Source organism: Zonotrichia albicollis, chromosome W, assembly GCF_047830755.1.
Source record: "Zonotrichia albicollis isolate bZonAlb1 chromosome W, bZonAlb1.hap1, whole genome shotgun sequence".
Lineage (NCBI taxonomy): Eukaryota > Metazoa > Chordata > Aves > Passeriformes > Passerellidae > Zonotrichia > Zonotrichia albicollis.
In genome coordinates this window covers 24,198,707-24,224,046 of record NC_133859.1, presented here as the reverse complement: position 1 = coordinate 24,224,046, position 25,340 = coordinate 24,198,707, and the positions used below count along the sequence as shown (strand labels likewise).

General features: G+C 46.5%; 1 long non-coding RNA gene across 1 annotated transcript; it reads left to right on the top strand.

Annotated features, from left to right (window-relative positions):
• The first annotated feature begins 14,913 nt into the window (after positions 1-14,913).
• LOC141726847 (uncharacterized) lies at positions 14,914-25,019 on the top strand. The gene is made up of 3 exons (XR_012577808.1): positions 14,914-15,961; positions 16,051-24,557; positions 24,647-25,019. It is a non-coding gene; the product is annotated as an uncharacterized LOC141726847 (long non-coding RNA).
• The last annotated feature ends 321 nt before the right edge of the window (positions 25,020-25,340 follow it).

The following is a 25,340-nucleotide window of genomic DNA, read 5'->3' as shown; positions in this document are numbered from 1 at the left end:
ATATGGTTGGTAGGATGATAGAGAAAACCTGGCAACTAACCTCCTTTCTCAAAAAGAAAGAAACGGGGGAAGTGTGGAGAGCCTGGTTCAAGCATGGCTTAAAGAAAGAGGCCATGAAGGTATTCAGCTAAGGGAAAAAGCAGCCTTTCCCAGGCTTGATTCTGTAAATAATTAAGGTTCTCAGTCACCTTTTATATAAACAACAAGATTCTCAGACCGTTTCCTCAAAAACAGGCAATATTCTGTCCTTGGCTGTTCTGGGAACAGATATAAAGGTTTTGAGAACTTTTCATATCATGGTGAGAACACTGATCTTGGTTTCAATAAACTAACTTCAGGTATTGTAAACAAAAGGAGGAGCTGAAGTTTTCTCTACAGCCTATCGGGAGCTCAGATTTTGCAATATGCATGAAGTGAATTAACACTGTTATAAAAAGTGCCTGGTTGATCAATAAATCGGAGTCGATGCTCATCAATCGGATGGTCGTCTCCCTTCACTTCAACACGGACCGAGAGCAGTAACACCCAGAACTAGGATTCCTGCAGTCGGATTACAGGCTATTCCTCTCTTCTTTGTTTTCTTAATTCCACTTTTTAACCCCAAAGTAGCTAAACCTTGACAATTACAGGACTCACTCAGTCTCTACTATCTGCTTTGTCCCTTCACTGGCCGGTCCCCTAGCGGGGAGATGAAAACGCAGTTAGAAGGATCCTGCTATCGCTTTGCAGATCTGGAGTGTCCGGTCTATGTCTCATATGCACACACATACTCTCCCAGGTTCTGCACCACCCCTTCCGCACAATGCTCATCGGTCTAGGTTTTTGTGCACAATTTAGGGGCTGGCAGTTGCCACAGTTTCTTGAGGAATCTTTACTTGCCCTTTTCTTTTTGTCCCTTGTATCCACCAAGTGTCTGACCTGCAGTCACCAATAACAGAGGGAGAAGCCCAGACCAACCGCTAAACTTAGTGGGGCGCCTCTTGCTCAGAATCTCCCAGAGTTACAGAGATGAGGTGCTGAATCTCAGTGGAACCTCCAAATTGTGAGAAACAAGGCTCACTCTTAAAATTTTTTTTAAGTTTAATAAGGGGTAAAAGGGACAGTAAATAGCGCTGGGTGCCTGGCAAATTGCCAGTGGCACATCAGTTAGTTATAGCAATGTTCCTTGTATACTTTTTCATTGCACTGATCAAATGCATATTCTTGATGATTATACATATTGAACCATTCCTTTGAGTTCTTTCACATGTTCTGGGAATTCTTTAGCTTTGTTCGACCCCTGACCTGTTCTGCAATAGTGTAGATTTGATTTTTGAGAGTCAGGTATGTCATTTCCTCACAACAACAAACATGGAATTATTGATAGCCGCAGGGTCAGGGGTAGAAGTCCTTTTCACATCCTTTCTTTTGATGTTATCTGTGTGGTTCCTTCAATGTTATCTAATCATACAGACAGTTTTAGTTATTTCCCCAAACTTATCTAAGTTATTCTCACTATTATTAGTTAGTTACAACAATAAAAGCATCCTGCAAAACTTAACATTCAAGTCTCTATTTTAATATTTTGAGAAAGCCTAAACTACAATATCTGTTTATCACACTAATACATATAAAAGCTACACACGGCTAGGGCATTGGCCTCAAAAGCTGACAAATCAAAAAAACTTTATAAAAAACAGTTTAAAAGTAATTATGAACTGTACTACATCAAAATTGTCGTGATTAACAATAATTTGCAAAAGCTAATACATAATAGCGAAAGCCAACAACTACATAGTTATTTATAACACTCCATATGCAGTTTTCCATATGTCTCTGGGACTGGCCACACCTCTGGGTTCACTCCATCATTCACAACAGTGTTAGCCTCCCCATTACTCCCCACAACACCAACTCACATTCCCAACTCTGGCCATCAAATCCCCTCCCAGCAAACCACAATCACAACTAGGAATAATCAGAAACTCATACTTTTAAACTCATCTCACACATTCAGCAAACTCTCACGGGCATCCCCGTATACACACACACTCACCAATCATCTTTCTCACTTATCAAAAGAACATTTGAACAATTGTTCCCCCTTTGGCATAGATAGAGAAGTTTCTGTGTCTACTAGGAAACACACTTCTCAGTTGAGCCCTCAGTACCATAGTAGATTCCTTTCCAAGTGTTTTTTCTTTAGGCTCTCCCCTGATGAGGAGGGAATGCCTCTTCCACATCCTTGTAGCCAATCCTGTCCTTTCTATCCTGGGGAATTCCCTTGGGCTCTGCAGTTCATCCCTCTGGGACTATAAAAACTCTGCCATCACCTTTGCCTTTGCTTTTGCCTTTTCCTCATCCCTTCCTACATACACTTTCTAACCAGTTCATCCAGGGACTTATTCTGCCCTTCCTCTAGATCCCCCTGTGAGTGCTCATTCTCCCACAGCTCAAAATTACTCATTTCTCCAGTGACCCAAACAAAATCCATTCATGTATCAAGCCAGGCTTGGGTGGTACTTTGTCTCATACTGTATACCAAAGCTGGTCGCTGTACCTTACACTGCACGTCAAAGCCATTTCCTGTCCAGTTGCAGCGTCCAGACACCCCTGCAGCACACCCGTATGAGCCCCTGGGCGACTCTCACAACACCACAAGCTCTGTAAAACACCAGGTCCCAAAGGGCAGGAACAGTTGATGGTGCCACAGGGATGGGCAGGTGGCCAGGGTGTCCTGCAGCCTCATGGGGCTCCTGCCAATGAGGGTAGCAGCGTTAGGCACCTCCTGGAGCTGAGCTCTGGCTGTCCCACAGCCTCGGCTCAGTCTTGCACCTCCCCCACAGGTCCCCAACTTGTGCTGCCAATCGCACCTGGCCTTGGACAGAAACCCCTTTAAGTCCTGAATAGCAAGGGGACAAACCCAAATCCTCCACCCTGGCTCCATAATGACTGAGGGACGGGTGGGGGTGTAGGAACAATAGTTCCCTGCTTTCCCTCTCCTGGAAGCTGGGAATACAAACGACTTGCAGCTGGCCCTGTATTAGATTGCAGATTTTGAAAATAAGGCAGAGAACTTCCCAGTCTTTCCTTATCACATAGCCTCCCGCTGCTATTTGCCTTAACCATATTTCTCCACACTCCCCTTCGACCACACCTTTCCCAAACCAACACCATATTGCCCCCTCTGGGTATCAGCTGCCGAGACCCTTTCTTGGTGCCTCTTATTGCCCCCTCTGGGTGTCCATGTCCTTTTAACTACCTCTGGGACAATGTGCAAACCATCTCAACATTCTCCCAAAGGACCCTTCAGAGGTATTTTGGGATCGTCATCCCTATAGTCGAGACCCTTTTTTTTCGACTTTCCTTTATTGCCCACCCTGGGCATCCTACCATGCTTTACTCCCTGAAGTTGTACTCACCGGTGAGATTTGCCGAGACCCTTCTTGACTTTCCCTTACTGCCCCCTCTGGGCATACATGCCCAGTGGTCCTTTCCTATGGACTCTTCTTCATGGACCCCCCCAGTCTGCTTCTCATCTGTCTCCTAGACCGTCTCTGGTACCCAATCAATAGCTCGGTGTCAGCCAGTGCCGAAGGGAGCTGGTCACCAAAACTGGGTGAGGCATGCCTCCAACTCTCCTTGCCGCATGCCAGACCCAGATAGTGGAAGGATCCTGGACCAAGCCCCCAATTGTCAGGAAAATCCACAAAAGCCGGAGGTTTATGTCCAAAAAGGAGACAGAGGAATCCTGCAACTTTATTCACATAAAGGGAGAGAGTCCACCAGGGCACATGCCCGTCGGGTTTTCTCTCTTGAGGTTTTGGAGGGCGCAGAGTCCTTTTATCCTGAACTTGCAGCCGCATGTTGCCGTCTTCCTTTCCCCATTGGCTGAAGTGCTAGGAAGGTATAGCCTTCCTGAACTGCCTACCCCCATATCCCCCCTTGAACCTACTGTTTTACCCCAAAGTTCAGGAGTTCAGGCTTGTGCAGACCCTTGACTATCTCAGGAGCCAAGCTGTCTGGGCTCTGCAACAAACCCGCTGCTTGAAGTTAATACAGACATTAAGACCCATTTCAAAGATGTTAACATCCATACCTTCACCCATCAAATTATTTGTAAAGGCATTAGCACACATCTTTCCTCTCAGTAATATTCCTAGTACATTTGCTATAGGATATTTAAATCAGTGCACAGTGCACACACTCATGCACAGAGATACAAAGTAGTATGTACAAAGGTATACCTAAGAAAAATTTCCCTTGAGTTCAGTGAGATACTCATGTTGGATGCCTCTGCATCTCTAAATGGATGAAAGGTTGAGCCTCGAGAAGTGGGGGTATCGGCCCAGACCCCAGTGTCATATTTTGGCAGCGGTCCTCTAAATACTGCTAACTTGGGAGTTCACAAGCTCTGAGAGGTGTCCCACTCAGAGGGAGATGCTGGCACAGCCTGCTGTAGCTCAAGAGGCTTCAAAAGGTCTCACTTCAGGACATGAGATGATCTTATTGGCATCACAGAGAAGTGATGGGACAACTCCTATGACTGGAATGTTGGAATGGAAGGATAGAAAGAAAAATCAGACTTTAACTAAAGATGTTTTTCCTTATCATGCTATATATAAAAATCAGACCTTTTGGTATAATCATACTTCTTTAGTTCAGTCTGCGTTTAATGATATCTCTTTTCAATTACCACGAGGAATGTTTTTCATTTGTGGAGATAGAGTTTGGCCTGCTATCCCAACACACATCATAAGTAGACCATGTAGTATCGGGAAACTTACTCTGCTAACACCCAGTACAAAAATGAAGCATAGAAACAAAAAAAAATATCAATCAGTATAAACCAGACTACAAAGATGATATGGAGCTCTGCCTGGGGATGGATAAGGAGCTGACTAAGACCTTATGGCTCAGGATTAATGGGAGGGCACAGATGACAAAGAAGTGACTAAGCTGCTATCCATTGTATATGAGAAGTTGTGGCAGTTGGGTGAAGCTATCACTGACTGGATAAAAGGAAAACATAAGTCTCATTTTTTAAAAGGGAGAAATGAAAACCCAGGGAACTGCTGGCCTGTCAGTCTCACCGTGGTGGCAGGCTAGATCATAGAGCAGATCGTCCTGAAATCAATGCTAAGGCATGTGGAAAATAAGGAGGTGATTTGTGACACCCAACATGGCTTCATTAAAGGCAAATTATGCATGACAAATTTGGTGGCCTTCTATGATGGGGTAACAGAAGTAATGGATGAGGGAAGAATGATTGACATCATTTACCTGGACTTATGCAAAGCATTTGACACTGTTCTGCATGATATCCTTGTCTCTAAACTGGATAGACTCAGACAGATCAGATTGATCAGCCTGGAGAAGAGAAGGCTCTGGGGAAACCTTAGGAGCCCCTTCCAGTACCTGAAGGGGGCATACAAGAAGGCTGGAGAGGGACTTTTCACAAGGACATGCAGTGATAAGACAAGGGGAGAATGGCTTTAAACTGAAAGAGGGTAGGTTTAGGTTAGATATAAGGAAGAGATTCTTTACCATGACGGTGGTGAGACATTGAAACAGCTTTCCCAGAAAACTTGTGGATGTCCTACCCCTGGATGTGTTTAAAGACAGGTTGGATGGAGCCCTGAGCAACCTGGTCTAATGGAAGGTGTCCTTGCCCATGACAGTGGGTTGTTTGAACTATATGATGTTTATGGTCCCTTCCAAACCAAACCCTTCCATAATTCCATGACGCTATGATTGACTTTAGTCATCAGGAAATTTCCTTTCTGGCCACAGTCTTGTTCAGTAGTGACTGGACTTTTCAAGGAAATATTGTTTCACTTGGACTGTTATTGAGGCAAAAATAAGGTTTCAAGGCTATTTGTTAGAAAACTGGAGCTCACTAGACAACAGATGTTCCTGGGAACAGTGTTTCTAATAAGCTCAAGAGGCACATAAATGCCCAGGTGCCATTAATCAAGCCCAAGGCCTAACAAGCATTCCTGTGATCTTGGTGCAGCCTGAGGAGGTAATGGGGCTGATGCACCACCACAGCTGGAAGGGAAAATAGCCAGGACAACTGACCCAAGGTGATCAAAGAGGTATTCCATACCAAATGACACTACACTTAGTGTGGTGAACAGGGGCATGGCAAGTCAGTGATGGTGTGGCAATGATGCCATTTGGGTTTTGCCTTTTTTTCTTGTATTTATTCTCTGTATTCTTCACACATATATTTGTAGCTCTGTAGCCTATTGTACTAGTAGCTAGTTTTCCCAGTACTTTTCCATGGCCTTTCCTTAAGCAGAAAAACAAAACAAATTCCAGCGTTACAAGCCCCAGGGGGTACAAGGTGCCTATGCTATCTTGGTTCTTCCTGGGAGCCAAGGTCGAGAACAACTCTTCGAGATACTTTCTCATGGACAAAGCACAGCTAGTGCTGGGGGGGGGGACACTCCAGAGAAGGGTCTTGACCTGTGGGAGAATTGCGTCACCACTTGTCTTCCTAATTGGTGCTTTTTTATCAATTTTGCTAATTTCCTAAAACCTATAAAAATGTACTCACCCCTGGGAGGGGCAGACTTCTGTGGATATCTTTCCATAACTGCCCCTGAAGGCTTTCAAATAAAGATCCACTCTTATATTACCTTGTTTCTAAAATTATCTTGAGTTTCATTTCCAGGTTGGGAGAAAGGCAACAGCACCGTAGTTTGTGTGGCAGTTTATTGTAGCAGCAAGCCCCTGAATGGGGAATAAATAGCATTGACTCCATGATTGCAGAAGGCTGATCAATCACTTTATTGTACTATACTATATTACTATACTATTAAGAAAAAACTTTGGCCTTGCAGACAGTCCGATACAGACAGACAGATCCAATTGGTCAATTGAAATCCAAACACCATCACCAGTGTCCAATTAAGAAATCACCCTTTGGTAAACAAATCTCCATAATACATTCCACATGTGCCCAACAACAGGTGCAGCAAGTGGAAATAAGAATTGTTTCTCATTCTTTTCTCTGAGCTTTCTCACAGCCTCTCAGGAAAATCCTGGGAGATAATTATGTCTCTGTTCAGAGGATATGTGATTACCACAACAGTTCACACAGGCAGGATGAGCAGCCACTCCCCTTGTGTGTTCGGTGGCTACGGTCTTTCGACTGGTTGTGGGGTGGTTTTTTCTCAGCAATGGTTTACAAATGATCAAAAGCCATTGGTGCTGCTGCCAGCAAGATTGTAGTAACCTATTGGAATATGTATCCCAATATAACCAGTTAGATGGTGCCCAGGCCAGTTCTGACCTTCGCTGCTGGGCCACAGGCAGCACTGTGGTGTTTTACCCCAGAGATACCTTGGCTGGCGGCAGAGTGCAGCGGGGCACAAGACAGGACTCCGTTTACCTCAGGGGAGAGCTTCTGGCGATGGTGAAGAGAAGAAGGGAGCGGATTCTGCTAGAAGGTAGCCAGATGTTTATTCCATGAGCACAGATATGTCTGCACTGGGCCACTGCTGGTAACAGAATGGGGGCCGCATGGTCTCATTCACATTTTAAGCTCAGGACAGGGGAAGGGGAGGGGACAGGTGAGTCACCAACCAGGTGAAGGGGCAGGGTCTCCAGGTACTAGGGTCACCTATCACACGACGCCTTGCTGGTATGTTAGCCTGATTGACAGGGCACACTCAGCGAGGGGCGAGGGGGAAGGGAGAAGGTAAAACAGGATATTGCAACACACCACAACATCTCCCCCTAGTTTTGTTTAAAAAGAAGAGGACTGTGTTTATGGTGCAGAATGATTCTACTGAGGCTTCCAGGTCATCCACTGGAGCACTGAGGGCTTCCAAATGGTAGACCTCAGGAGGGGGAGATGAGCTTGAGATTAACTTGAGAACCATGCGTCTGATTACTCCAAAAACAATGCTAAAAACTACAATAACTACAACTAAAATAAACAGCACTAAAATTACAGTTTTCAGAATAGATCCCAACCAGCCCGAGAGTCCCCAGCCATTGAAAAGTCCATTCAGCTCGTTGTCAGTTTCTCTGTTGATGTCTGAGAACTTTTATCGAGGTAGTCCATATGTGGTTTGGGCTGCGGTACTATGTAGGAGATTGCAGGTGGGATGATCACGAGTAGGACGAGAAGCAGGCTCGGTCTCATGACGTCTCGAGGCTACACACGAACAGTGGGATCTAAACTGGTACAAAAACTTGAGACAAACATATATTACAAACTATTCCAGATAGGAGGCTTAAATGGAATTTCTTCCAGAGAACGTGCGCGACGTTTTCTTCTCCAGGCAGCGTGAGCAACCTGGGGTGCTTCTGCAGATTTCTCTGAGACTTTGGGAACATAGGGCTTTACCCATTTGGAAGGAACCCACCTTAAACCAGAGGGGGTGGATACACAGGCGTATCCACGTCCCCAAGTAACCAATTTGTAAGGTCCCACCATTTTCCAAGTCTCAGGGTCCTTTACTAAAACCGGAGGTTTTTCTTTCATCAACCTGTGACTGTTCCCCCCAAAGTGGCGTAGGATGGGTGGGTTCAGGCTGTCAAAAGAACAATTCAGAAAATTGATTGTGAATAGTGCCCTGGATAACCGGATGTGGGGAGGTTCCACCTTCAGAACCTGTTGTTGCTGGTCCAGGACCCTTTTAATATCACGGTGAGTTCTTTCTACAATGGCTTGACCTGTAGGGGAGTAGGGGATGCCAGTTTTGTGCTCTACTCCCCATTGCTGCAGGAAGCTCCCGAATTCCTTGGATTTATAAGCAGGCCCATTATCAGTTTTCAGCTCCTTGGGGATGCCCATGAAAGAAAAAGCCTGTAAGAGGTGCTTAATAGCATCAATAGATGATTCTCCTGTGTGGGCAGAAGCATAGACCGCTCCAGAAAAGGTATCTACACTAACATGAACATATTTCTGCCGTCCAAAAACCTGTATGTGTGTTACATCTGTTTGCCACAGTTCACAACTGTTCAGTCTCCTTGGGTTTGCTCCCGTACTCACTGTAGGGAGTGCATGTTGTAGGCAATTTGGGCACGTGGCCACAATCGCTTTGGCCTGTTCTCGAGTGATGTTAAACTGGCGAACCAGGCCAGGTGCATTTTGGTGGAAAAGCTGGTGGCTGATTTTTGCCTGTTCAAAAACATTTGGGAGAGTGGCCATCGCTGCAGGTGCAGCAAGAGCATCTGCCCTTCTGTTGCCTTCAGCGATAAACCCTGGCAAGTCAGTGTGTGACCTGACATGCATCACATAAAAGGGTTGCTCTCGGTGAGTGACTAACTTTACCAGTTTTGAGAGCAATTCAAAAAGTGCAATGTTAGATACATCTTGCAGTATTGCTTGATCTGCTCTGGATACTACTCCTGCCACATATGCAGAGTCTGTAATCAGATTAAATGGTTCTGAGAACCTTTCAAAAGCCCTAACAACCGCAGCCAATTCAGCAACCTGAGGTGAACCTTCCACCTCAGCAATGTCCGTCTCCCACTGCTGGGTTTGAGGATCTTTCCAAGTCATAACAGACTTGTGGGACCTCCCGGAGGCATCTGTAAAGACAGTTAGAGCCCTTTTTAAAGGTCTCCTACTTAAAGCAGTTCTTAATTTTAAAGTAAATTGAACATCTTGTTCAAACAATTTGCAAGCGGGCCGTGCTACCGAAAATTGTCCTGAGTAGGAATCCAGAGCAAACTGCAACACTTCATTTTCTTGAAACAATTGTTCCAGTATTTTCATAGTATTTTGACCTGATTTTAACTCAACTGGAATGTGAAAGCACTTAAAATCACATCCTGCTAACTCCCTGATCCGGGTCCTTGCTTTCCGGATCAGTTCTGCTATCAGATCCTGAGGCTTTGTCAGTCTCTTGGACCTTTTGTGACTGAGGAAAACCCATTCTATGATCAAGAGAGAGTCCCTCTGGTCCCGGTCCTTTTTTGGTGTGTCCTTTGCCTTAGGTGTTTGTTTTTCCTCCCACTGGAAAATAATTCCATGGAGGTGTGGCAACTTACCTAGGATGATAAATTTGAATGGCAGATCAGGCCGGCATCGGTGGGCCTGTCTTGTGGACATTGCAATCTGAACCTTTTCTAGAGCTTTCCGTGCCTCTGGGGTAATAGACCTAGGAGCACCTGGGTCCTCTCCCCCTTTCAATAAATTAAAAAGAGGGGCAAGGTCTTCATTAGTCAGACCAAGCCATGGTCTTACCCAATTCAAAGACCCACACAACTTGTGGACATCCGCAAGGGTCTTGATCCTTGGATTGATTTCTAGTTTTTGAGGAACAATGGTCCTATTTCCAATTTCTAAGCCCAAATACTTCCAAGGTGGCATCTTTTGAATTTTCTGTTCCTGGAGCTCGAACCCTGCAACAATCAATGCATCGATCGTTAGGTCAAGCGCATGTGTTAGTAAATCATCATTGGGGGCACACACAAGGATATCATCCATATAATGATAAATGATGGCCTTCCCTGCGGCTGCATGTAGTGGGGAAAGCAGGGAAGAGACATACAACTGGAAGATAGCTGGAGATACCTTCAGGCCCTGAGGAAGAACGGTCCAATGGTACCTTTTCATAGGAGCTACTGAATTGATAGAAGGGACAGAGAATGCAAAACGCGGTGCATCGTCAGGGTGCAAGGGGATTTGGAAAAAACAGTCTTTAATATCAATCACAGCTAATTTCCAATCTTGGGGAAGCATTGTTGGGGATGGCATACCAGGCTGGGGAGAACCCATATCTTCAATTACATTATTAATTTGTCGGAGGTCACAGAGAAGTCGCCACCTCTTTTTGTCAGCTTTTTGGATGACAAACACTGGAGAGTTCCATGGGGACATGGTCTCTACAATGTGGCCCTTTCTTAGTTGCTCTTGTACTAGTTCCTCAAGCACCTTTATTTTTTGTTTACTGAGTGGCCACTGTTTCACATCAACTGGTTCGTCTGTTTTCCACTTAATTTTTTGGGTGGGGCGCTGTTGTTTAATGACTGCTGCACAAAATTGCTGTGGAGAGTCTGGAATATTAATTGTGACACCCCACTGGGCCATTAAATCTCTCCCTAACAAAGGTTCGGAATAATCTAACACAAATGGACGGATATTTGCCAATTGTCCGTTTTGACCCTCGAACTGAATAATGCTTTTGGATTGCCTTGCCAATTGCAGACCTCCTACACCTCGAAGGTGACCAGCAACATTTTGTAAAGGCCAGTGTGCTGGCCAGTCTTGTACTGGAATCACTGTGCAGTCTGCACCTGTGTCTACAAGCATCTCAATGCGTTTAGACTCCCCACCCCCACTGACATTGCACCACAATTTGGGTTTATCTGTCCCAATAACTTGGACTCGGGCGACTGTGGGCCCTTGTTTATCGACATTTTCAGGTAAAGATGGCACAGGGATAGCTTGAGCAACAATTTGTCCCTTGGGAAGAAACAGGGGTGGGTGGAAGCAGTGCAGGCTGAGAACAAATTGCTTGGGATCTGATGTTGTTATTCCCGGAGCAATTTCGATCTCTTGTGGTGTGTTTTTGTCCCCAGTGATGATGTACTTACAACGAATTTGGTTCCAAGTACCTTTCTGTTCAGGATTTACAGAGACAATATGCCAGTCAGTGTCCTTCAGGTGGAGTGACTCTGTCAGCTGCAACCTGTAAGGCTCATTGACAGAAGATGCGGTTAATACAGAATTACTTAAATCATAACAAAGGTTATTTTGTTTCACTTTCAACAGTGGACTAGCAGACTTGGTCTTTGAAGCACCTGCTTCAATTACACAAATGTTAATATTATTGCGCGCTTGATTTGTTTTGCTACCCTTATTCTCTTGGCCTGCTCCTTTTATGTCTGCACGCCTGGCAGGCTGGCGCTTTATTCTTCGTTTTTTTGTTGTTGACCCCCAGGGAGGGCTTGTAGTTCTCCTCCCCTGCCATTTCTAAATTCATCAAATTCCCTTTTCAGGGGGCACTGGTTACTCCAGTGCCCTAGCTTATTACAAAGCAGGCATGGTTTAGTGGGCTCAACCATTGCCGGTCTCTGCTGCTGCCCAGGGTACTGCTGTGCTGAAAGAGAAGGTGCAGGGCTGGCAACAGCAACACGCTGAGGTGGTCTTGGCAGCAGCCTTGGTCTGGTGTCTTCAGCAACACTCATCAGAGGCACTTTCCTGTTACAGACTAGAAGCATATCTTTTAATGTAGGGGAAGGTTCCATAGGAAGGCTCAGGATTGCCGCTCGACACTGTTCATTTGCATTTGTAAATGCTATTTCTTCTAAAATTGCTTCCCTTGCATTTTCCTTTTTAACTTGTATTTCAATGGCTCTAGTTAGCCTTTCTACAAATTTCACAAAAGGCTCTGATGGTAGTTGTTTGATTTTACTATAGGGCTCAAAAGGCCCCTCAGGTTGGAGGGAAAAGAATGCCTTTTCAGCTGCTTCCTTTACTTTCTCGAGTGTTTCTGCAGGAATTGCAGCAGCTTGGACTGAGGGAGAAGACCATTGACCCTCACCACAGAGGTGGTCAATCGTGATAAGGTTACCATTGTTGTCTTTTGCTGTGTTTGGATCAGCCTGTAAGCTTGGGAGAGCATCTTTTAGCAGTTGTTTCAATGCTGATTCCCATAATTTGAATTCCGTGGATGTCATGAGACATGAAAACAGTTGTTTTAAATCATGTGGAACCACAATAGTCCTACTTAATTCAGAATTTAAAAGGCCACGGAAATATGGACTGTGTGGACCATATTCTTTATGAGATTTACAGATCTCTTTAATCAATTGTCGTCCAAAAGAACTCCAATTAGCAGTTGGGGCTGCTCCTGCTTGAGCTGCAGGCTGAAACGTAACAGGGGCCAGTGACAACATGGCACCATGCATTGGGTCTGCTGTCCCCTGTTCTGTATCCCTTGAATCAGAAGCATTGGGATCACAGCTACAGGTTTGGGGACAGGCAGTGGGTGTGTCCCCACCGTGGGAACCCGGGGAGGGGGCGGGGAAAGGGAGCCGGCAAGGGGCGGGGAAACCGTGGGAACAGGCGGCGGGGTCACCTGGTGACATCACGTCAGCAGCCGCCCCCTGGGAGGAGTAGAGGGGCAGAGCTGAGGGTACTGCAGGAAAGGCGGGGGGGAGGGGGAAAGGTGTCACGAGGAACAGGAGGAGAGGGGGATGGGGATGGAATTTTGGAATGCTTAAGGGGATTTTGGGAAGAAGAAGACCAGGTTTGGGAAGATGCCACGTGGCACTCACCATCTTGTGCACCCCCTAGGGACTGGGGGCCATTTTGGACATCACTGCTCTCCGAAAAGCTAACACGTGCTCGGGATTTTTTTGGGGAAAGAGGTTTAGGGGTTTTAGAGGGAGAGGGAGGAACAGGGAGAGCAGAGGCACATGGCTTTACATTTGGCTTTTTCTCCATTTCCTTTTGTTTGAGCAATGCTGTTCGAATTTGCAAACTCCAGAACAAAAATTTAGCTGAGGGTGCATTGCCAGATTGTCCTAAGGTTATCAATTCATTCCCAACTTTATCCCAGAATTGAATATTGTGGATTTCTTCAGGGGAAATGTTTGGGAACTGCAGAAAAAGCCATCTTATAAACTGTTTCAATTTTCCTTTAGAGAATTTCACATTACTCTTGATTAAAATGCTAACAATATGATAATACACTCCCCTTTGTACAATGCTAAGTTTGGAACCCATGTTAAAAAGCAAAGTACTTAATCCCGCCTGACCAAAAACAAAGCTAAAATCAGCTACCAATTTCTAAAAAAAACCACAGATAGAAAGCGATAACGAGCAGACAAAAGCTTCACAATGCAGCTGTATATACTGCTTTTAAAATTCCCGGGCAGCAGCAGCAGGGCACGCCCTGCCGAGCCGAGGCAGAAACAAAGCCTCCCCCGCGGTGGAATGCAGCCGCCCCGCGGAGCAGAGACAGCAGCCACTCCACGTGGCAAGCCGAAACCGGGACGCCCCCCCCCGCCGCCGCGTGTGCAGAGCACTCCCGACCCCGCAGGTCCCCCGGCCACGTGGAAAGAGAGCCCCCCCCTCTCCCACAAAGAGAAAGAGAAAGAAAATCTCCTAACACGTGTCTGAACACGCTGCTGAGCCGGGGGGGGAAGGGCAGAGAGCGATCCCGCTCCGGCGCGAATTCTAAAAAACAGTGAAGCACGCAGCAGGAAAGCTAAACTAGAACGCTATGAATTCTCGTCTGTGGGGCTGCGCAGCCAAAATGCAAAGGCAAAAAAGGAACAGAACTCGCGGCAGAGTCTGTTTTTGAGCTTCTGCTCTACCAAAAGCAGAGATACTCACGTGAAATGGAAGCTGTAGGCTGGGTACAGGCAGGCAGGTCTCCACCGGAAAAGGACCTCTCTCTGGGTGCAAGAGAGGCTGCCCTTTTCTTCCTCTGGAAAATCTGTTCACCACAATGAAGCAGGGCTTTCCAAAGGCACCGAACAGTCCACGAAACTTTTTCTGGGAGTATTCCCAAAGTCTCTAGCTGGGAGTCTTGAAGCCAGGCTCCTTTCAGCTGGATGCACGGCTGGCAGAAGCTTTTCTGAGGAACTGCGAGTCCGTTTTCGGGCTGCAGAGTCGAGCCACCCACAGGGACGCCAATATATTGGAATATGTATCCCAATATAACCAGTTAGATGGTGCCCAGGCCAGTTCTGACCTTCGCTGCTGGGCCACAGGCAGCACTGCGGTGTTTTACCCCAGAGATACCTTGGCTGGCGGCAGAGTGCAGCGGGGCACAAGACAGGACTCCGTTTACCTCAGGGGAGAGCTTCTGGCGATGGTGAAGAGAAGAAGGGAGCGGATTCTGCTAGAAGGTAGCCAGATGTTTATTCCATGAACACAGATACGTCTGCGTTGGGCTACTGCTGGTAACAGAATGGGGGCCGCATGGTCTCATTCACATTTTAAGCTCAGGACAGGGGAAGGGGAGGGGACAGGTGAGTCACCAACCAGGTGAAGGGGCAGGGTCTCCAGGTACTAGGGTCACCTATCACACGACGCCTTGCTGGTATGTTAGCCTGATTGACAGGGCACACTCAGCGAGGGGCGAGGGGGAAGGGAGAAGGTAAAACAGGATATTGCAACACACCACAACAGTAACCCAAATAGAATCCCCCAAGAAAGATGCAGCTGTCCAGGTCACTGGCAGCAGGGAGTGTCTGAGCCAGGTGTTAGTAACAGAGGATAGTGCAAAAGACACATTGGGGGTTGGGTTTTGTTTGTTTGTTTGTTTTCTGTTCTGATTTGTGGAAAGAAAAACTCTACAACTTGTAAAAGTTGTAAAGCTGGTATGATTTATTTCAGCGCTAGATGCATGGTCCCCAAGGACATGTGCACCCCCCGAAAATTCTCGAGTCTACTTTATCCCCTAACCTGTTGCATATGCATAAAAGACATATACATATGCATTAAACTGTCTTATCAATTTTATGACCCTGCGCAGCTTTTCAGTCATGCAGTTGTAATGTGGTGTTTGCAACCCAGATTCAGTTTTTCTGTCTGCTTCAGCCTCAAGGTTGGTGGGGCCTCTTCTCATCTCTCTTTAGCTTGGATGTTTGCATTCCTTTCTAAGTAGTCTTGAATTTCCTTTGTTCTCTCTGCAGGCCTTTTTGTGAGCACACAAGTTAAAAGACTAAACAAGCAGACTCCAGCTAAATCCAAAATTGGTTTCTACCCTGAGTTAAATTTCCAACCCCCTGTTTCATGTTCCTTCCTTGTTATTTGTGGAATTTTGTTCCCATTGAGTTGCTAATAAGCAGTGATGGCAGGGAGGGAGAAACTACTTTGTTTTTTTTGGAGTTTTTTCTTTTGGGCTGGGGGAAGGGGATGGGCACAGCTCCTAGATATCTCTATCTCGCTCTCTCCCTCTCTCAGCTTCTGAGGAGGACGATTGGAGCGCTGCTTGGGGAAAAGGAGTTTTGCTGCTGCTGCCGGAGCCCAGCCCAGAGCTGCTTCTTCTGCCGTGAGGTGAGCCTCTGCTCATGAGAGCAGCCACTGAACTGGGACCTTATTAACACCCACCTCACTGAGAGAGGGACCTGTCACCATCTCCTCAGGTGCCTGGGATCATGAGCTCAGCTCTCCTTGCCCTGCTGGGAGCCCCTCACTCCCTGCCTGCTGAGACATCCTGCCGGCCCAGCTTGCTGCTTTCCAAGAGTCCTGCTAGGGGCACCAGAACTGGCTGCCCCAGGGGTTTGTGAAGCAAAGCCTGTCTTCGACTCCTCCCCATCTTTGGACCAAAGTCACCATTGCCACGTGCTTCCTGAGCCCGTGCCAGAGCGCCCCCTGCAGCCACGTGGGGATCACCACACCTGCCCTGTCCACCGGGAGCCTGCCAGTGCCCCTTCCGGCTGTGACCATAACTACACCAAAGGGGAAAGTGCCACAGCTGAAAGGATGTTATTGGGTTCCTGATTCTGTTTGTTGTTAATGTCAAAATTGTTGTTGTTTGTTTGCTTTATTGTCGATATAGAGCACGACACAGTACAATAATACACGACTCCATCAGAAGGGTGAAAGAGAGATTTTATTGAACCAACGTAGCTTTTATAGTTCCTCCAAATATTGACACCCATCTAACACATATACAGTGCCCATTGGTCATAAAAGAGAAACAAAGTTCTCAGTAGACACCCAGAGAGCCACGTCACTCTTGAGCCAGTGAGAGTCCATATATCCCAACTTTCTCTCCTTCTCTGGTCTCCATGGTAACGACCTTGGCGTTCCTTCAGGAGAGATATAGGGCTTCTCCTTATCGTCAGGAAGCCCTGCTGGCTCACAGGGCAACACAGAATGTCTTTCTCACACTTTATTATACATACTAGTAAATAACTGCTATTCCTATTCCCATATCTTTGCCTGAGAGCCCCTTAATTTCAAAATTCTAGTAATTTGGATGGAGGGGGTTTGCATTCTCCATTCCAAGGGAGGTTTTCTCTGCCTTCCCTAGCAGACACCTGTCTTGTACCAAGACCGATTTTTGGCGCCCAACATTAGGCCCAAGGGCATCGAGAGGAAAGGTGTGAAAAAAGAATAACAGTTCTTGAGTAACCTAATTTTTTTGTGTGCTGGATATAGAAGCCTCCTTAGGTGTTGCCATGTGGTCTAGCTTACCCTGGTTTTGGTGGCACATGGTAGTGGCTACATTTTTCCCATTTGCAAGCCCTTTTCTAAACATGGGTCTTATCACTAAGGCTACTGTGGCTGCTATCCAGTTTGTTTAATGGGTTAATAAGGTGAGGAATTAATGGATTTTTAGTTTCCTCTGGAAGGCAGGCACATGGATTCAAAGTTACCACACACTAACTGAATGGTTTTGGAGTTACTTTAGAAATGGCACCCACTGTGAGGAAATGACACCAGGGGAAATTTTCCCCCAGCCCCTTAGCCATCTCTTTGGGTCTATCCCACCATTTATCAAAGGGTTCAAATCTTCTCTAAATGCTAATGATATTATACAGTGGTTAGTGTTGCTGATATACCTGTTCTATTTAGTATTCAGTGATAAGGGAAGATTGGCTTGGATAACCATCCTGATACCTGCCCTAGAGTATAGGGATGCTGCCCCCGAACCTGACACGGCCCCAGAGACTAGAGATACTGCCCCACCACCTAACCCTGCCCTACCACCTGACCCTGCCCTGCAGTCCACCTCAGAAATGAACCATCCAGATTGAGTAGGGGTTCTGGTAAAGGAAATACGTGAGACGGGCCAGATGCTGAAGGAGTACATCTCCCCATCTGGTGGGAAACCCTCCCCCTGCCTCGTAGAGGGAGAGTCTGACGGTGTGGCCACTAAACCCACAGATGTTACAACCGTCCAGGTTCCAGCTGAACCACAAGGGTAGTCACAGGCAGTAGCGGTTGCCCCTATGGAAACAAGAAAGTCTAAGATGAAATCAAAGCACCCAGATAATAAGGATAAGAAAAGAGGGCCCTCACAACCCACAGAGGAGTCAGATGTTGAGATCACCACTGAGTCCCTGCTGTATGAAAGCCTCCGTAATCTACACAAAGACACTGCACGATAGGGACGTGAGGCTTATACAACCTGGTTACTTTGGGTTTAGGACCTTATGGGTACAGGCATGCAACTGGATGATACTGAGGCAAGGAATTTGGGATCCTTGACCCAGGACTCAGGTATGAATCAGTTTTTTGTAAGGGAGCCAGGGTCCCTTTCCTTCTGGGAGCGTCTTTTAATGAGTGTAAGAGAGAGGTTTGTCCGCAGAGAATGCAGGAGCACTGCCGGTTCTTGGCTTCTTTTTCCTGCCTCTCTCAAGGTCAGGATTGAAGGCACTTGAGACAGTATTTCATGTTCAGGCTTAGATGTTTATTATTTCTTATCTATATTACAAGTTGTGAGTTTTACAGCATTCTAATAACAAGCTACAAAATGGTTATCTTTTGTTACAAGGTCTTTTAAGGCTAAACTATCCAATAAAAAAATGACACCTAAATTATTTTCACTTTTAACCCAATAACTAATCACTCAAAGTCCACAATGCAGACTTTTCTGTCCATTTAAAAAATACTACCTAAACCCATGAAGAAGGTGAAGAAGAAGGACCAGCCACTGCCCTAAAACCTCCATCCTGCTCTATATACATGTTTTGTGGAGAAAAGAAGAGAACCCCACAACTTTGTAAACGTTGTAAAGCTTGATATGTTTATTACAGCGCTGGACGCATGCGGAGATTGCTCTCCTCAAAAAAGGCATGTGTACCTCTGAGAACTTCAGGTCTCTTTTTATCTCTCTCTCAAATACGTATGCATACAGTTGCACAATAGGTTCATACATATTCATTTTTATGGGTTTCGTGTGACATTTACTGCTAGTTCTTTTTTACCAGAAAAAATTCCGAGGTCAGGTTGACTTGCCCTTACAGCAGTCCCTGTCTCTCTCTCTATCATCTTCTGTCTCCCTCCCTTTATCTCTGTCCTTCACTGAAGTAACTTCACTGAGCTTAGGCCTTGCAGTCTGGCTAAATGACTATGGTTTCTAACCACAGACTCAACTCAAAAATGTACATTTCACCTAAATTAAAATGGATTTCTATCCTGGAAAATTTTCACTTTGCCTCATTTATTACTATATTCTAAAACCTCAAACTGTAAGTTTTTTACCCAGTGATATTACACACTTCTAATCAAAAAACACACCCATAATCCCAGTGCTATCAATCAATTTTGGAAGCCTTTTCCATGGCCTCAGGTCAAATATATTTTTTCTCGTTGGTCTGTGCCCTTCAGCACAGAAAGTTTAAAATTCTCAGCATCCAGGATTCCAACAGAGCACAATCACAGAATGCACTGGAGGACCCTTGTGTGGTCACCAATTACTGCGGTTTTGAGGGTCCCTAGGATGAGGTGAGGGATGAGAATTGACTCCAAGTTCTCAGAAGGCTGATTTATTATTATATTACATTACATTACATTACATTACATTACATTACATTATATTATATTATATTAATTGATATACTAAAACTATATTAAAGAAAGAGAAAGGACACACCAGAAAGCTAGCAAAGAATGATAATAAAAACTCGTGACAGACTCAGTGTGCCTGACACAGCTGTCTGTGATTGGCCATTAATCAAAACAATTCACATGGAACCAATCAAAGATGCACCTGTTAGTAAGCAACCTCCAAACCACATTCCAAGCAATCAGATAATTATTGTTCACATTTTTTTCCTGAGGCTTCTCAGCTTCTCAGGAGAAAAATCCTGGCGAAGGGATTTTTCATAAAATATGACAGTGACACCCTTGAGGAAGGGATCCAACCGCTGAGAGAGTGGCAGTATTGCAGGTACTCTTTGGGAAGGATGGACAGCATTATAAAGACCCCAACAATGTTAGTTGCACAGGGCAAATGTTGTGGAGTCTGGCAAATCTAGGACCATCTCAACACACCACCCTCATTGCAACGATTAACAGATAACAACTGAGAGACAGTGGGTTCTGTTGCCAACAAGCTTAGAAATTATGAGAGTATGATCAGTGGCCCAATGCAGGCTCATGTCTCTGCCGGGGTTAAGGAACTCAAAGAGTTCAATGAGGAGATGAGGGAGAAGATGAGAAAGATTAATGCAGCACCAGTGGGAGTTACAGGCCCCAAAGTCAGAGCCCAAGGTCCCCCAGCTAGAGAGAGAGGGTACACCCCACAAGCTGACCTGTGGTTCTTCCTGCATGACCATGGGGAAGACATGGGAAGGTGGGATGGGAAACCCACTTTTGTCCTGGCAGCACGGGTGCGTCAACTCAAGGAGGGAAACAGTAACCAAGGGAGTTACACCAAAATGAAAGTAAGTCAGCCTCCTATGACTGAGCTGCCGGATGTTACAGGAGGGAGGATGATCTGTCCGATCATCTTGACTGAACCTCTAGTATGTATGCCCAGGAAAACAGGATAACCAGGGCTAGAGGGGCCCTGCCTCTAGCCAGGAAGAGGCACAGGAAAACTGGATCTTTTGGACAGTGTGGATCTGATGGCCTGACACATCAGAGCCACAAAAATATGAAGCGTTAATTGATACTGGTGCGCAGTGTACCCTAATACCATGTGGCCATGTGGGGGCAGAACCTGTTTCCATTGCTGGGGTGACAGAAGGATTGCAGCAATTGACCCTGTTGGAAGCCAAGATGAGTCAGACTGGGAAGGAGTGGCAGAAACATCCTATTGTGACTGGCCCCGAGGCCCCGTGTATTCTGGGCATAGATTTTCTCTGGAATGGCTATTACAAAGACCCAAAGGGACTCAGATGGGCTCTTGGAATAGCTGCTGTAGAGGCAGAGGACATTAAGCAATTGAACACCTTGCCTGGACTATCAGAAAACCCATGTGCAGTAGGATTGCTGAAGGTGTAAGAGCAACAACTACCAATTGCCACCTTGACAGTGCACCACCAGCAGTATTGGACGAATTGAGATGCTGTGATTCCCAGCCACGAAATGATCTGTGAGCTGGAGAGCCAAGGGGTGGTCATCAAAACCCATTCACCCTTCAACATCTCCATCTGGCCTGTGCACAAGTCAGACAGAGAGTAGAGATTTGTAGCAGCCACAGGGCCTGCAAGGCCTCCCTGGCAATCTGTTGCCTAAGATAAGAAATGCCTAGCCATGATGACTGGACGAAGAGACCCCTCTTTTGTCTCGGACCCTCGTTATCTCTCTGTGTAAAACCATTTGTCATATTTGCTGTGACCTTTACTATTGGACTGTTTCCCAAAACCCACACATCCTATATAAACCCCTGCCTCTGCCCAGTTCGTCTGGAAGAACTTTCCCTGACACCCTTCGCAGAGGCTGCCAATAAAGACACCTCTGTGGAACCTCACACAGCTCTTCTCCTCTCTCCTCCCTGCATCTGCTGAGGCACTTAGCAAGGAAAGAGCTGAAATCACTAAAGAGCTGAATTCACCAAAGAGCTGATCTCACTTAAGAGCTAAGCTGCTTGCTAAGGGGTCCTGTGGCTGGGAGCCTGCCTGGGGCACTGAGACATGTTGTGCTTAGCGGGACTTTGCTATCCGGGACATCTACAGCAGCCGGGGTCAGACAGACCCCAAGAACCCAGACCATGATAGAGATTGACCATGGCCTATCATGCTTTGAATGAAGTGCCTCCACTGCTGAGCACTGCTGTGCTGGACATGCTGGAACTCCAGTATGAGCTGGAGTCCAAGGCAGCCAAGTGGTGCACCGCTATTGTCATTGCGAATGCCTTTTTCTCCATTCCTCTGGCAGCAGAATGCGTGCCTCAGTTTGCTTTCACCTGGAGGGGCATGCAGTACACCTGGAACCGGATGCCCCAGGGGTGGAAACACAGCCCCCACCATCTGCTGTGAACTGATCCAGGCTGCACTGGAAAAGGGTGAAGCCCCAGAACATTTGCAGTACATCGATGACATCATTGTGTGGAGGAACACGGCAATGGAAGTATTTGAGAAAGGAGAGAGGATCATTTGGATTCTACTGGAAGTCGGGTTCACCATCAAGAAGAGCAAAGTCAAAGGACCTGCCTGAAAGACCCGGTTCCTGGGAGTAAAGTGGCAAGACGGATAGCGTCAGATTCCCACTGAGGTCATCAAGAAAATCCCTACAATGTCTCCACTGACCAGCAAGAAGGAAACACAAGCTTTCCGAGGTGCCATAGGTTTTTGGAGAATGCACATTTCTGAGTACAGCCAGATTGTGAACCCTCTCTTCCTGGTCACCCCCAAGAAGAACAATTTCCACTGGGGCCCTGAACAGCAACAAGCCTTTGCCCAGATCAAGCAGGAGATTGCTCATGCAGTAGCCCTTGGCGGAGTCAGGATTGGACCAGAGGTGAAGAACATGCTATACTCTGCAGCTTGGAACCATGGTTTGTCCTGGACCCTTTGGCAGAAGGTGCCTGGGGAGACTCAGGGACAACCACTGGGATTCTGGAGCTGAAGTTACAGGGGGTCAGAAGCCAACTAAACTCCCAAGAGAAGGAAACCTTGGCCACCTATGAAGTAGTTCAAGCCACCTCGGAGGTGATTGGCACAGAAGCACAACTCCTCCTGGCACCTCGACTACCGGTGTTGGGGTGGATGTTTAAAGGAAAGGTTCTCTCTACCCACCATACCATATGGAGCAAGTGGATTGCCCTCATCACACAGCATGCCCATATTGGAAACCCAAACCCCCCTGGGATTCTGGAAATAATTACAAACTGGTCAGAAACTGAAAACTTTGGTCTCACTGATGAAGAGGAACAAGAGCAAGTGACACGTGCTGAAGAAGCTCCACCATACAACCATCTACCAGCAGAAGAAACATGATACGTTCTTTTCACTGACGGTTCCTGTCGCATCATAGGGATGAACTGGAAGTGGAAAGCAGCCATATGGAGCCCCACACGACAGGTCACAAAAGCTACTGAAGGAGAAGGTGGGTCAAGTAAATTTGCTGAACTCAAAGCTGTTCAGTTGTCCCTGGACATTGTTGAAAGAGAGAAGTGGCCAAAACTATACCTTTATACCAATTCATGGATGGTAGCCAATGCTCTGTGGGGTTGGCTGCAAAGGTGGAAAAAGGGTTACTGGCAGCATAGGGAAAATCCAATCTGGGCTTCTGAAGAGTGGAAAGACATTGCCACTCAGGTAGAGAAGCTACCTGTGAAAGTCCGTCATGTAGATGGCCATGTCCTCAATAGTCGGGCTAATGAGGAGCACCGAAACAATGAGCAGGTAGATCAGGCAGCAAAGATAGTGGTGTCAAAGATAGACTTAGATTGGCAACACAAGGGAGAGTTGTTCCTAGCTTGATGGGCTCATGATGCCTCAGGTCATCAGGGTAGAGATGCCACCTATAAGTGGGCACAAGACCGAGAGGTGGATTTAACCATGAACAGTATTTCACAGGTTATCCATGATTGTGATACGTGTGCTACGATCCAGCAGGCCAAGTGGGTAAAGCCCTTATGGTAGGGTGGGTGGTGATCTAAATATAAATATTGGGAAGCCTGGCAGATTGACTACATCACCCTTCTCCAAACCCAGCAAGGCAAGTGCTGCATGCCAACCATGGTGGAAGCCACCACTGGATGGCTGGAGACCTACCCTGTGTGTCATTCCACTGCCCACAACACCATCCTGGGCCTCGAAAAACAAGTCCTATGGAGGCATGGTACCCCTGAGAGGACTGAGTCAGACAACTGGACTCATCTCAAGAATAGCCTTATAAACAGCTGGGCTAGAGAACATGGCATTGAGTGGGTGTACCATATTCCTTATCATGCACCAGCAGCTGGGAATGTTGAACCGTGCAATGGCCTGCTTAAAACCACTTTGAATGCACTGGGTGGGGGGACTTTCAAGAATTGGGAGATTAATTTAGCAAAGGCTACATGGTTAGTGAACACCAGAGGTTCTACTAACCGAGCAGGCCCTGCCCAATCTGAGTCCTTGGGAACAACAGATGGAGATAAGGTCCCAGTGGTACATATGAGAGGTATGCTGGGAAAAACTGTTTGGGTTAATTCTGCCTCCAGCAAGACAATCCCATCCGTGGGGTTGTCTTCTCTCAGGGACCAGGGTGCACCTGGTGGGTGATATGAAAGGATGGAGAAACCTGATGCATACCTCAGAGGGACCTTGTTTTAGGGTGAACTACCCATGACGTAGTGCTTATATCTGTATCTGCATGTATATATGTATATAATTAAGGTAATGCGTGTATGTATATATTTTAAAGGTTTAAATTTGATGTACCATGTTGGTATGGGGAAAAAATTTGAGGTGGATAATGTTGGTGGTTGGGTTTTGTTTGTGTGGTTTTTTCTGTTCCTTCCTTGTTTTTTGTAGAATTTTGTTCCCATTGAGTTGCTAATAAGCAGTGATGGCAGGGAGGGGGAAACTCCTTTGGCTTTTTGGGAGTTTTTTTTCTTTCAGGCTGGGGCAAGGGGCTGGGCACAGCTCCTAGATCTCCCTCTCACTCTTGGCTTCTGAGGAGGATGGTTGGAGCGCTGCTTGGGGGAAAGGAGTTTTGCTGCTGCTGCCGGAGCCCAGCCCAGAGCTGCTTCTTCTGCCGTGAGGTGAGCCTCTGCTCACGAGAGCAGCCACTGAACTGGGACCTTATTAACACCCACCTCACTGAGAGAGGGACCTGTCACCATCTCCTCAGGTGCCCGGGATCATGAGCTCAGCTCTCCTTGCCCTGCTGGGAGCCCCTCACTCCCTGCCCGCTGAGACATCCTGCTGGCCCTGATTGCTGCTTTCTGAGAGTCTTGCTAAGGGCACCAGGACTGACTGCCCCAGAGGTTTGTGAAGCAAAGTCTCTCCTCCATCCCTTCCCCATCTCCGTCGAGCTGCCATTGTCTCCTGCTCCCCGAGCCCGTGCTGGAGCGCCCCCTGCAGCCACATGGAGATCACCACACCTGCCCTGTCCACCAGGAGCCTACCAGCGCCCCTGCTGTCTGTGACCATAACTACACTAAAAGGGAAAGTGCCACAGCCAAAAGGCTGTTATTGGATTCCTGATTCTGTTTGTTGTTAATGCCAAAGTTGTTGTTGGTTGTTTGCTTTATTATACATACTAGTAAATAACTGCTATTCCTATTCCCATATCTTTGCCTGAGAGCCCCTTAATTTCAAAATTCTAGTAATTCAGATGGAGGGGGTATACATTCTCCATTCCAAGGGAGGCTTTTCTGCCTTCCCTAGCAGACAGCTGTCTTGTAAACCAAGACAAGACACCCACATCTGATGTGAACCGGTGAATGATCTGTTCTGTCTGGTTGCAGAGTTTAAGGAAGAAGTGGATAGGCTAAGGAGCATTAGGGAAAGTGAAAGAGAAATAGACTGGTGGAGTTAAACTC